The 14,354-nt window shown below is 35.8% G+C and overlaps 1 protein-coding gene across 5 annotated transcripts in view; it reads left to right on the top strand.

Moving 5' to 3' along the window:
- The window catches only part of MPP7 (MAGUK p55 scaffold protein 7), a 229,527-nt gene that overhangs the window by 133,313 nt on the left and 81,860 nt on the right, over positions 1–14,354 (top strand). Inside the window, exon 2 of one of the 5 annotated variants that reach the window (XM_043967390.1) lies at positions 3,032–3,072. The exons of the other annotated variants lie outside the window; for them this stretch is intronic. The gene's annotated coding sequence lies outside the window, so the exon portion shown is untranslated. The remainder of the gene's footprint in view (positions 1–3,031; positions 3,073–14,354) is intronic. 5 annotated transcript variants of the gene reach the window in all.

The following is a 14,354-nucleotide window of genomic DNA, read 5'->3' as shown; positions in this document are numbered from 1 at the left end:
AATGTTCTCTTGGTTCTGCTCATTTCACTCAGCATCAATTCATTTAAGTCTTTCCAGGTTTTTCTGAAATTCATCTGCTTATTATTTTTTACAGCACAATAGTATTCTATTACATTCATATACCACAGCTTGTTTAGCCATTCCCTAACTGATGGCCATCCCCTCAATTTCCAATTCTTTCAGCATGGTACATTCTTATTCCATATTTCTGTTTACTGACATGCTTTTTTTCTCTTTTAGATCCAGATCATTGCACTTCTTTGCAGCCTTCCTTGATTTCTCTAGCTGAAACTTCCTCCCTTCTTATTTCTTACAGTACTTTGTCTAGACCCCTCCTTTACCCTCATCAGATCTACCTTATGTGATAATTATCTGTGTACAACTTTTATCCCTTATATGCAATAGCTTGTATTTCTTGAGGACAAAGAATATGCTAGTTTTCATTTTTGTGTGCACATCTTTACCTGAATGCCTTGAACATTGTGTGTACCTGGTGTTAATTTATTAATCATCTTTGATAAATTTCTTCTCTGCTTATTGTTCATCCACAAAAAGATTCTTTTGTTTTTCATTGTTGCCGGTAATTTCTAAGCTATGTGAATTATGCTAAAAAGATGCTTTGATAAAGCCTATTCTAATGGTAAAATTTGCATTTTATAACAAGCTTTGATTTTCTTTTACAATCTATTTTGTAGTATGTCTAATTTTATTGGATGTGGAACTCTCAACTATTTAAGAGTATTTATTATGACTTTTCACTTTTCTATTCTAATCAGATATCCTTGTCAAATAATGATGAAGTGATGAGGATATTACATAAAATTTCAAGGATAATGGTCTATTTACCTGTGGTTTTATAAAATTATATTGATATTACACCTTACTTTTTTTTTTTTTTTTTTGCGGGGCAATGGGGGTTAAGTGACTTGCCCAGGGTCACACAGCTAGTAAGTGTTAAGTGTCTGAGGCCGGATTTGAACTCAGGTACTCCTGAATCCAGGGCCGGTGCTTTAACCACTGCGCCATCTAGTTGCCCCCTACACCTTACTTTTTTATGTAGTTAGTCTTTTCTACTAACTGCTATCATTAATAATAATAACTGAAAATTTTCTTTTGTTTTTTTTTTTACATAAAATTTAGAGAGGAAGAAATTTCTTATTCTTTAAAAAAATCTAAATTAATGTTTAATTTAGTCAGGGAAAATATAGAATATTCAATCATGAAAAATAAAACTTTAAAGCTAGAAATTATTTTAGGCATCATTTCAGAGAGGCATTGTAGTTTAGTTCCTGAACTACAGGAACTGAATCCTGAATTAGGAGAAAGAAGATCTTAGCTTCAAATCCTGGCTCTTCTTCTCATCTGTGTGATCTTGGGCAAGTGTTTTAACCTCTCAATTGCCTGAGTTTACTTATCTGTAAAATGAGAGTTGGACTGAATGGCCTCTGAGGTCCTTTACAGCTGTAAACTTCAGATGAATTGATCTCAGGTGAACTACCTAACTTTATCTCCCTAGGTTTTACAATTGAGGGACCAGATGGCCAAAGAAGGTAAGATGCTTACCTGAGTTGAGAGAAAGGTGTCTTGGTTAGCATGTTCCAAATAATGTGAATAGAGCAGCGAGGTGGCACAGTAGATAGAGTGCCAGGCCTGAAATTAGGAAGACTCATCTTCCTGAATTCAAATCTGGCCTCGGATACATACTAGCTGTGTGACCTTGGCAAGTCACTTTACCCTCTTTGCTTCAGTTTCCTCATATGTAAATTGAGCTGGAGAATGCATGAGAAGTCACACCTGTATCTTTGCCAAGAAAATCGCAAAAGGAGTCATGAAGTGACTGAACAACAACAAAACTATGAATAATCAAAGGAGCCTTTTTCAAATTGAAGTTGAAATAAAGATAGAGCTATTATTGCAATTTTTAAAATTTCCCGATAAAAAAATCCATTATTCTTTCATTACTTTACATATGTAAAACTTTTCATTTAAAAGGATATGATTGCTGAATTAGAGGCAGGTATCTAGGGGTGGTGAATGTACATGGGCAAGGGAAGTTAATTTGGTCATTAAAATATTTGTGGCCTTCCATCAAATATCCTTCATAAGGGGCTTGATATCTAATGCAGTTAACTAACAGAAAATATGTGACTAAAAGCTATTTCCCAATGGATAAGTGGTCAAAGGATATGAACAAACTTTTCTCAGAACTACAACTATTAACCATATGAAAGAGTATTCCAAATAATTAGTAAGGGGCATATGAAATAAATCATTCTGAGATTGCAACTCACAAACCACCAGATTGGCAAAGATAGAAATATATGGGAATAACTAACATTAGAGGGATCCTACATGTTTATTGTGCTGGCTAAATCTAACCTTTTAAAGGGGAGATATTTTCATTTGATAAGCATTGAAGTTTATTAGCTTGAGTGTGAAGGTGAGGGGCCAGGCATTTCATTGTATGCACCAATAAGATAAAAACTGTAGTCATTCAACACCTATAGCACACTCCATCGTTGATAGTGCAATATGACACTTTAAGGTGGCAAAGGGGAGTATACACTATATATTTCAAAATAGATTTTCATAGAAAAAGTTGGTTAAAAGGTTAAATCATTTTTTTTCTAGAGTGTTTGCCCGTAGCGACTCATTTCTATGGTACTTGGTAGGATTGATTGACTAACATTTTCATTTAATGTCATTCTATTATTAGCAATTATTTTTTCTTATATCTTCTAAATTTAATGGTTTTGATATGAAAATAAGTAGAACTTTTAGGCTCAGTCTCTGTAGGGCTACCATCTTGATGGATTAATTCATTCAAGTGTTCTTTTTGACTGATAAATTTTTTTCACTGACTGATAATTTCACTGTCTTTGCAAAATTAGCCAATTCTTGTTTTTTTTCTTTCTATAAATAAAACCATGTTTCTTTTTTTAATGCTTTTTGTTCAACATTGAGTTTGTAGAAAAATATTTTCATCAGATTCAGTGGATTAGTCTTTGTTCCTTTTTTTTTTTTTTTGCAGGGCAATGAGGGTTAAGTGACTTGTCCAGGATCACACAGCTAGTAAGTGTCAAGTGTCTGAGGCCAGATTTGAACTCAGGTCCTCCTGAATCCAGGGCCAGTGCTTTATCTACTGTGCCACCTAGCTGCCCTTTCTTTTCTTTTCTTTTCTTTCTTTTTTTTTTTTTTGCGGTCTTTGTCCTTTTTTGTTAGGTGATAGAACCCCTTGGGTCTTCAGTGAGTCTACACTAAAGAAGTATCTTTTTTTTTTTTTTGCAGGGCAGTTGGGGTTAAGTGACTTGCCCAGGGTCACACAGCTAGTAAGTGTTAAGTGTCTGAGGCCAAATTTGAACTCAGGTCCTCCTGAATCCAGGGCTGGTGCTCTATCCACTGCACCACCTAGCTGCCTCAAGAAGTATCTTTAAGATACAGCCAAACCCATTTGAAACCAGAAGGTGCCTATAGACCGCAACTTCTGGTTTTAAAAAGAAGTAACAGTTTATAACACATATTGGTTCTGTAGGTGATTTATGTTTGGAAATTCTAGTTGTTGTTGTTATTGTTTCTCCCTTTGGCAAGACAAGGTCAATACATAAAATTTGAGCATTTTCTTTGTATTCCATGGAGTCCCTGTGATGAAATTGCAGCCTGTTATCATACTTTAAAGGTCAGAAGGTTATCCTTCTTATGGTATAGGATTTCTATCAGACTGATTTGCCTGATTATGTGAGGAACACCCCCCCCCCCCAGAATAACTGACTGAAAGTTGTAAGGGACCCTGGAGAGGCCATGTGGTCCTCCATTATTTAACTGAGGTCAGAGGAGGTTAAATGATTTGGATTTTTTTTTTTTTTAGTGAGGCAATTGGGGTTAAGCGACTTGCCCAGGGTCACACAGCCAGTAAGTGTTAAGTGTCTGAGGCCAGATTTGAACTCAGGTCCTCCTGAATCCAGGGCCGGTGCTCTACCCACTGCATCACCTAGCTGCCCAAATGACTTGGAATTTAAACCCACCTCTTCTGACCCCAGTCATTGCTTTTTCACATTGTCCCCTCTGGAAAATAAACTTTTAGACACCTCTAAAAAGATATGAACTAAGAGAATACAGAAGTATTATGAGATTTATTGGTCAAAAATTGTTTATTTCTTGGTAAAATGGAAGCTGTTTCTCTGATACAGGAACCACTTGTAGAAAGAAAAAGAAAAGGCCTCAATTGAGGGGGGAGGGAAGTGTCGTTAAGCTTTCATCTGGAGAAATAAATCAACTTCATGTGGTCTTGTTGGCTGGATGCTTACTGTCATATGTACCTGAGGAACAGTGACAATATGAAGTTTACTTTAGGGGGTTCTAAGCTATGAGACTGTGTGAACCTGATGATCACCATGTCTCATTTTCTCTTTCCTGCAAATGCCTCCGTACAACAGGTAAATCCATCACATGACGTCAATGGACATGAGCTTTCCAGAAAGGGATAACCTTTTTTGAAAGAAAATCTGTACGTTGAGGGATTAAAATTTGCTCTAGTCAGAACAGGAAAATAGACTGTAAGATGAATAGTAGCTAACTAAAAGTGTTGCCTGCCAACAGCCTTATTAATACAGTAAAGAGACTAACATGGAACTACATATGTATACGTTTTAAAATGTTTTTATATTTTTAAGAAATAGAAATGATTCCATGGCCAAGTTGGAAAAAATGCACAACAATATACAATTATACATAATCAAGAATATTGAATATTAATATTTATCCAGAGCTTTTGTTTTATGTGTGCTATAACAATTACATTATTCATTTGGCAACCATTTACTGCATTGATATAACTCAAATATTTTGTTGAACTTTTAAAATTTCAAATATTGCTTAAGCTTTTTCCTGTTTTTGCCTTCCTTCCTATAATATGAAACTCTTTGTAGGTTGGCTTTTCTGGAGGGTGGAGGAAGGGATGATATATGACAAATGGCCTTCATTTAGCAGAGGGGGTAGAGGATAGATTCAGGAATGGATGGATGTTGTAAAGAAGTATATTTTGCCATGATATAAGGGGAAATGTTACTAATACTTAGAGTTGTCCCATGAAATGAGCTACTTTGAGAAGTAATGAATTCCCTATTACTCTGAAGTTTTGTAATTCTGTATCTTTGTACCATGTAGCATAGAGTATAAGATTCTATTTTGTTTTATTTTGTTTTTGAGGGGCAATGAAGGTTAAGTGACTTGCCCAGGGTCACACAGCTAGTAAGTTTCAAGTGTCTGAGGCCAGATTTGAGCTCCCATCTTCCTGAATCCAGGCCAGTGCTGTATCCACTGGGCCACCTAGCTGCCCCCCAGAGTGTAAGATTCAATGGAAAGAATTCTGGATTTAGAATGAGAACCTAGGTATGAGGCATCTAGGGAAGTAATAGACCTGGATTCAGGAAGAACCTGAGTTCATGTCCTGCTTCAGCTGTGTGGCCCTGGTCAAGTCACATTATCTTTGTGTCCCTCAGTTTCCTTCTCTATAAAATGGGGATAATAAAAGTGCCTACCTTCCAGGGTTGTTGTGAAAGTAGTGATATAATATGTGTAAAGTACTTTGTAAACCTTATAGTAATACTAGCTATAATAATAATTATTAATCTTTGCTCTTAATTTGTGATCTGTAATTGGTGAAACTATGTGTTCAATACTTATTTGTTAATTTTAGTCAATTTTTAAAATTGGCAAATTACTAATTAACATTCCGTGTTCCATATTTTCCATAGAACTTTCATGATTTGATAGCCTACTTGAAGACATATTTACTAGGTATTTCTTGAAAAGTAATCTGTTAAAAATATAAGCAGTTAAAGGAAGCAGCTCATGATTTTTTAAAAAATAAAATATAAAATACAGCTTAGAAAGTATTCTTTGAAGTTAGGGCTGTGAATTGGATGCTTTTAAGTATGTTTTCAGTTAATATTTTAGTATTATAGGAAAACTATGTTAGAACATTTATATAAATTTCCATTTTTCTTCTCCAGTTTCCTGGAAATGTTCCATGTTTTAGGAAACAGCCACATACATGTTATAGCCTGGCCCACTGATGAAAGAAAACTTATATATTTTCAAGCTCTTGTATTTTCACTATTGTCCCAAAGCCTCACTCCATCTTAACACACTTATCAGTGTCAATTCCCCCAAGATCACTGAATCTCCAGTCATTTTAGTCACCCTAGAGTGAGGAAAAAAACCCAAGTATCATTGTTTTTGTCATTGTCATTCACAACATTTTTAAAATGTTTATTTTTGTATGGAATGGTAATAGCTTCTGAACAAAATATATTGTTAAAATTCTTGTCTCTATTACCTGGATATCTAAGTTTTAATTCAGGGAATCCCAGAAGTCTTGATGCACTTTTAAACGATTACTGCTTAATTATGTATTTGTTTCAGCAGCACATACAGTAAAATTGTGGTAATATAATGACCTTTGCTGAAGAATGACAGCAAATTTGTGAAGCATTCTGTATTTTTCAGCCCTAGTTCCAGTAGCCACCTACCTGACCTTAAGGGATTCTCACCCTAGAGGCTCAGCCCTGCCCTGCCCTCAGACTGGCTCATATACCTGCTGACTCCCATAGGTAATACAGATTGTAATATGGGACATGTTGGCAGCCAGACCACAAGTGAGAGACCCTCCACACCCACTTATAACCCAAGAAGAAACAGTCAGGGATTAAACAGCTTAATTGTTAATGCTTTAGTAATTTAAAACTGTACTAAGAGTTTTGGGACTCTGCATTATGAATAAAATTACTAGAATGGAATGTTAATGGTCAGCCATAACCTCTCTCCTGACCTCTGTTCTTATATTACCAACTGCCTGTTGGACATCTTGGATTGTATGTCCTCTAGACATCTCAAACTCATCTTGTCCAAAACTGAGCCAATTATCTTTCCTTCAAAACCCTCCACTCTTCCAAATGAGAGAAATGATTATTAATAACAAATATCTTAGGGAGATTCAGAGGTCCTTACTTTTTCTTTTCTTTTTTTGCGGGGCAGTGAAAGTTATGCGACTTGCCCAGGGTCACACAGCTAGTAAGTGTCAAGTGTCTGAGGCTGGATTTGAACTCAGGTCCTCCTGAATCCAGGACCGGTGCTTTATCCACTGTGTCACCTAGCTGCCTCCTCCCCACTTTTTCTAAATTCCTCATTTTAAAAAGTTCAGCTTTCTTAAAGAACATTAATGATAATGAGATTGCTGTAACTCTACTGATTTTAGTCAGACCCCACCCAATCTTGCTAGGGATTTAATCTAGGGTGGGGAAGCCCATTGTGTTCTACTCAAACTTGGGTGGAAACAGGTCCTTTTGTCTAGATAGCTCAAGGTTGGGAGTGGTCTGGTATAGTTGGGGATGGTCTGAGTAGAGATAATTTTATCTGTCTAGGGGTGATATGATGATGGGTGATATCAGTCCTTTATTGCTTCAAAGGGTATATAAAGCCCTGCTGGCCTTAATAATAAAATGATTAAACTGCCCATAAACTATATCTCTTGAACCTTTTTAATCATCACACAAATTTTCCCGTTAATGCTGAAGGCCCCACCATCCTTGGTCGCCCAGACTGACTCAGTATTTGCCTTCATGCCAAATACCCAATCTGTGATCAAGTCCTGTCATTTCTGCCTATGTGACTTCTCTCGTATAGGTCCTCTTCTTTCCTTTCACACAGTCACAACACTGGCGCAGGCCCTCACTTCATCATGCTGACACTGTTGCAATAGTATTCTATTTGGCCTTGCTCCCTCGAGTCTCTTCCTGCTTCACCCCATCCTTCATTCAGCTGTCAAAGTGATCTTCCTTCAGCCCAAGGGTGTTCATATCACCTCTTCCCTTACTCAGTAATTGAGGTCAAATGTTACTTCCTATAGAATGAGCTAAGTGATATAGTGGTGATGTAGTGGTGATATAGTGCACTGGGCCTGGAGTCAGGAAGACTTGAGTTCAAATATGGTTTCAGACACTCACCAGCTGTGTGACCCTGGGCAAGTAAGTCACTTAACCACTTGTCTGCCTTAGTTTTCTGAATTGTAAAATGGGAATTATAATAGCACCTACTTCCCAGGTATGTTGTAAGGATCACATGAGATAATATTTACAAAAGTACAGTTTCTGGCACATAATAAGAACTTAAAAAATGCTTGTTCCCTTCCCTTGCCTTATACAAAGCTTTTATTGATTTACTCAACTGCTAATGCTCCACCCTCAGCCCCCCAATTGCATAGTATTTATCTTGTATCTATTTTTTTCAAATTAAGTCTACTTATATCTTAATACTATATTTTATAGGAAACCTTTTCCAACCCGTCTTACCTCTAGTGCCTTCCTTCTCTTATTTCCAATTTGTTCTGTATGTGGCTTGCTTATACATATCTATTTGCTTATTGTTCTCCCCATTTTGAGTTTGAGCTCCTTATGGGTGGGGGGGGCACTGTTTTGGTGTTTTGTTTTGTTGTCTCTGGCATTTAGTAGGTGCTTAAGAAATGGTGATTGGGGGCAGCTAGGTGGCACAGTGGATAAAGCACTGGCCCTGGATTCAGGAGGACCTGAGTTCAAATCCGGCCTCAGACACTTGCCACTTGCTAGCTGTGTGACCCTGGGCAAGTCACTTAACCCCCATTGACACCCCCCCCCCCAAAAAAAAAGAAATGGTGATTGACTGACTGACTGACTTATATGTTCTTTCTCTTGATGGAATTTAAGCTGGGACTGTTTTGTTTTTGTCATGGTATTCCTAGCAACTAACAGCATCTGGAACATAGATGTTAAATGAATTCTTATAGTTTGATCTGTTTATATTATTTCTCTTCAGTAGAATATAGGCTTTTTTGGGGGGGGGTATCTTTGCATCTTTGCTACACATATAGATACTTAATAAGACACAGCTCTTACCCTGTCGTTCTTCTATTCCAAAATCTTGAGGGTTTCCCTTTTGCCTCTAGAGTAAAAGAGAAACTCACTGTGCTCTTTAATTAAACTCCTTCACAATATGCCTTCCACCATGTTTTTCAAAGTAGTTTCTAGTAATTCTCTTTCTCTCTGTTCCATCCTGTCTCTCCTACTTAAATATTCCTTGAACTCATCAATTCTGTCTCCTGTGTCTGTCTCATTTCATTGCAGGGACAGAGCCTGCACTTCTCACCTTTGCCTCTTCACCTTCCTTTCAGGCCCAGATCAATGGCACCAGCTCTAATTTAGAACTTTTCCTTGACCCAGATAGTGGTTAATGCTTATTTTCTCTTCAGATAGTCTTGTATCCACTTAGTCTGTGTTGTATTCTCCAAGTAGAATATACATTTTTTTGTGGCTGAAATGCCTATATTATTTTAATTTTTTTCCAATCTTAGCAGAAGTATGTAGTAGGTACTTAATGTTTGTTAAATTGAGATGAATATTAGAGGCCCTTCCTAACCCTGAGCTGCATACTATCCCTTAAAATTAGTCTTTTTGCTTTCCTTAAAATATTTGTCTCAAAAGACCACCTTACTTGAAAAAGTCACCAATTTTAGGTGGCTTCTCTGACTATATTAAAAGAAAAGGTGCCCACAATTCTGATGTCCTTAGAAAAAATTAAATGAATGAAACTATATACCTTTATGGACAACAGTACTACTGTTACCATCTATAGACTGAAATAAATAAGCTTAGACTATACAGTTCTGTAGAATTGTACACAAAAATATTTAATGTGATAAATATATACATCCATACTTTAAAATATATAAGGTAAACAAAGTGCCTTTACTCTCTGCTTAATATTGTAATTAGGTATTCAAGATAAATACATAAGTATAACCTAAATGAATACAGTAATAGTACATTTAAATATAACATGCAGGACATTTGGTAAATATTTTAAACTGTTCATTTACATCTAGAAACTAAAAATTGTATTCTACACTAATAGAATAAGTTAGAAATTTGAAACATAGTATTTGGAGTTCTGAATACGTCATGTTTTTGTCCAGTCATTGTACAATTCAGTATAACTCTAAGAAAAACCATTTTTCCCATGATTTTCATGATCTCTGTGCAGCTGATTCCTGGATCTATATATATTATTTTCATCTCTTATCTAAGTTCCAGTTAATCATTCAACAAGCATTTATTTAGCAATTACTGAATGCCATACACTGTGCTAAGCACTTAGGTTTTTGTTTTTGTTTTGTTTTTAATCTCCAGCCTCAAGCATTATACATTCTAATTGTGGAGATGGCTTATATACATAAATAGATTTAAGTACTGAGCAATAGGATATTGCCTTAGAGATGACAGAACTAGTAGAACTAGAAGGTGATGATTTTTAGCTAAATCTTAAATTTAGGAATTATGAAGGGTGGAGGTGGGGAGGAAAAGCATTCAAGGAATAGAGGAAAGTCAGTAGATGGGAGATGGAGTGTCATGAGTGAGAAATGGTTAGTATGACAGTATTGCTTTCATACCATGCATGGAGGATAAGATGACAGAAACTATATGAAGGGATCAGGTTGTGAAGAGTTTAAATACCAAACAGAAAAGTTTATATTTGATCCTAGTGGGACTAGACAGTTGCTGAAATTTGAAGTGACAATGTGATGCGGTTTACATGGGCCTGCTATTTATTAAAGGTCACTTTGGCATCTCTAAGGAGGATATATGGGAGAATAAATGGTAAGTTACTTGTGGCAGGGCAATCAATTATGAAGCCACTTTTTAGTAGTGCAGGCCAGAGGTGATAAAGGCCTAAAAGCCACTAGGCTAATGACTATAGGAATGAAGAAAAGGGGATGTGATTTATATGAGAAGTGTGGAGAAATAAAGTATAAGGTGTGACAACTCTGGATGCAGGAGGCTGAATGAGAATAAGAAGTCAATAATGATGCCAGAGTAATGCTGGTATTTGTGAAAGTAATGGGAAAGTTTGGAAGAAGGGTGAGTATGGAGCAAGGGGAAGCTAGTGATATCCTAAGACATCAAAAAATCATAAAACTAAAAGAATGAAAAAATAGAAGAGAAAGTGAAACATCTTATTAGAAAAACAACTGATCTAGAGAACAGATCAAGGAGAGATAATAAAAGAATAGCCTGACTACCTGAAAATTATGATTTTAAAAAGGAATCTTGATACACTATTATAAGAACTTGTCAAGGAAAATTGCCCTGAAGTTCTAGAACAAGAAGGCAAAGCAGAAATAGGAAAAAAAAAAATCCACTGATCACCACTTGAAAGAGATCCTAGGAGGAAAACTTATAGGAATATCATAGCCAAGTTTTAAAGCTTTCAAGTTAAGGAGAAGATATTGGAAGCAACAAGAAAAAAACTCCATTTAAATATCATGGAGCTACAATAAGGATTACACAAGGCCTACAACTACTATATTGAAGGACCATAGGTCTTGGAATACTATATTCTATTGAGTGAAAAGGTTGGGGTTACAACCAAGGGTAACTTACCCAGCAAAGTTAAGTATAATCCTGAATGAAAAAAATGGACATTTAACAACTTGAAAGACTTTCAGATTGGTAGGGGGGGCAATCTAGAACTTAAGGGAAAATTCAATATAAAATATCCAGGAGAAATATATGGTAAACCTTAAAGATCAATTATAAGGGACTCAATAAAGACAAAGCAATTACTTCTTATGTGTGAAAATATTAGCACTATTTTTATGACTGCCATTATTATTTTGAGTAGTTCAAAAGAAAGATTTGGGCTGAGCTGAGTATTATGGGGTAATTCTAAAATAATAAAATTATATAGGGAGAGATGAAAAGGAGGAATTATCTCATGTAAATGAAGCATAAAAGGAAAAATGGATACAGGAGAAGTTAGTGGTGGGGCAGGTAGTGTTGGAACCTTACTCTCATGGGAACGGGTTAAAGAGGAAACGACATATATTTAGAAGGGTATAAAAGTCTCCTAAATTCAAAAAGAAATACAAGGACAAGGATTGGGGAGAGAGAATAAGGGAGGGACTCTTAGAAGGTCAAGCAATAGGAAGGAAAGGTAGTGGGTAGGAGTCAAGCAGAGTAGTGAGGAGGGATAGGGTAAGTAGGGTGAGAAGGATAGTGAGGAAAAATAGGAAGGAGGAAAATGCACAAGTAATTGTAGCTTAGAATGTGAATGGGATGAATTTACCCATAAAATGGAAACAGCAGATTAAAAATTTGAATTCAACAGCATATTGCTTTCAGGAAACATTATAAAAATGCAAGTTACACACAAAGATAAAGTATAGGAGTAGAATTTATTATGTAAAAATAGCAGGGCTAGTAATCATGATCTCAGACAAAGTTAAAGTTATAATAGATTTTATCACAAGAGAAAATAGAGAAACTACACTATGTTTTAGCAATAGTATTCAATATTATTTTAGAACTTTTAGAATAACTAAACATGGCATATACCTGCCAAAATAGACATAGAAACTATATGACCATAATCATAAAACACTTTATTCAAATAAACTCACATCCAAATAATTGAAGTAATATTTATTGTTCATGGGTAGGTAAAACCAATATAATTTTTAAAATAACAATTTTGTGTAACTTTTCAAATTCATACCAACCAAGTTATTAAAAAAATTATTTTATTGAGTTAAAAAAATAATAACAAAATTCATTTGGAAGACCAAAAGGTCAGGAACTTCAAAGAAACCAGGGAGAAAAGATGTAAAGCAAGTAGATTTAGCAGTATCAGACCTTAAACTATATTATAAGGTGAGAGCATTGTGTAAAATTAATCATTTCAATTATTTTCAATTAAATTTTTCTAGTATAAATAGAACTTATGTAGCCAAGAATAGAAGGAATACAGAAAAATGGGGGGGAAAACAAACTAAAAAAAATTGGGGAAAAACAAAGTTTCAGATAGAATGTGATTAGGCTGAAATATTGGTATGATGTAGGAAATAAAGAGCTGGTTGATCTAGGAAAATATGGAAAGATTTGAACTTATGAAGGAAGATACTTTCTACCTTCAGAGAGGCAGATGACAGGTGGTAATAAGCATAGTATGGGCTTACTTATTTGTGAGTATATGTGTATGTTTATAGATATGTATATGGATATTTATTTGTACTTAATCATAATATTCTTTACACTGGGGGATGGCGAAGGAGGGGGGAAAATAAAGTAAAAAGTGCACAGCAGAGAACAAGAGAAAACCAACAATGAAACAAAGAAAAAGCTGGACAGCTTTGAAAACAATGGGTATTATTTATTATATATGTTTTCTTGAAATGGGAATTTTTTTAATATTGAATCCTCTCATGTTCTGCTGTGTACATGGAAAAGTTCTTTTTTTCTTTTCTTCTTATATTGTACCTAAGTTTAAAATAAATAAAAAACAATGTACAAAAAAAAAAAAAGATTACACGATGAATTCAGATTACATGAAATTTAAAAAGAGGAGGGTTCCTATGTGACAGCAGTAGGGGGGGTTCTAGAAGTGGCGATGACTCCCTGACTAGGACTAAGAACTGGGGGAAAGAAGGGTAAGTGAGTATGTGGAGCCAGTAATGCCTTCCTTGATGAATAATTCTCTTTCCCTCCCACATACGTTAATTTGCCAAGTTGTGTTGATTCTACCTCTACTGCATCTCTGACGCTGATTCCCCCTTTTCCACTTACACCACTACCTTTGATTAGGCTCTCATTATTTCCAAACGACTTCCCATATGTCTCTGCCTCTGATTTCTTCTCTCTCCAATCCATCTGATATTCCTGCAGCACAGATCTGACCATGTCACACCCCCTACTTGGGAAGCTCCAGGATAAAATGCAAACTCCTCTGCTTGTCAGTTAGATCCCTTCACAAACCAACTCCAACTTCCCTTTTCAGACTGATTTCACATAGACTTTATCCTCCAGCCAAACTGGCTTTACTTGCTGGTCCTAACAGAACCTTCTCTCTCCCATCTTGGTGCTTTTCTTCCTTCTGGTCTCCTGCCCTCAGTGCCCTCCCTGATTGCCTTTGCCATTGGAGTTCTGTTGGTCCTTTTAAGGCTGGAACCACAAGATCCTAATTCCCCCTAGTTTTTTGTGCTCACCCTGTTCTGAAAATCATTTTGTATTTCTTATGTCTATTGTATTTGTTATATCTGTGTGTATACACACACACACACACATATAAATGTAAGTTTCTTTAGGGAAAGAATTGTTTTCATTTTTATCTTTTATCCTTGAATCTTCAGCAACTAGCATCATGCCAGGCCCATTAAGTAGGTACTTAATAAATGCTTGTTTATATTTAGTACAATTATTGTAATGGCAGAAAAATTATACTGACAAAATTATTCAATCTACTTTCTTCATATTTTCTTGGTTACCCTTGCC

Source organism: Dromiciops gliroides, chromosome 5, assembly GCF_019393635.1.
Source record: "Dromiciops gliroides isolate mDroGli1 chromosome 5, mDroGli1.pri, whole genome shotgun sequence".
NCBI lineage: Eukaryota > Metazoa > Chordata > Mammalia > Microbiotheria > Microbiotheriidae > Dromiciops > Dromiciops gliroides.
The sequence above is the reverse complement of the archived record's forward strand: the minus strand, read 5'-3'. Positions and strand labels throughout refer to the sequence as shown.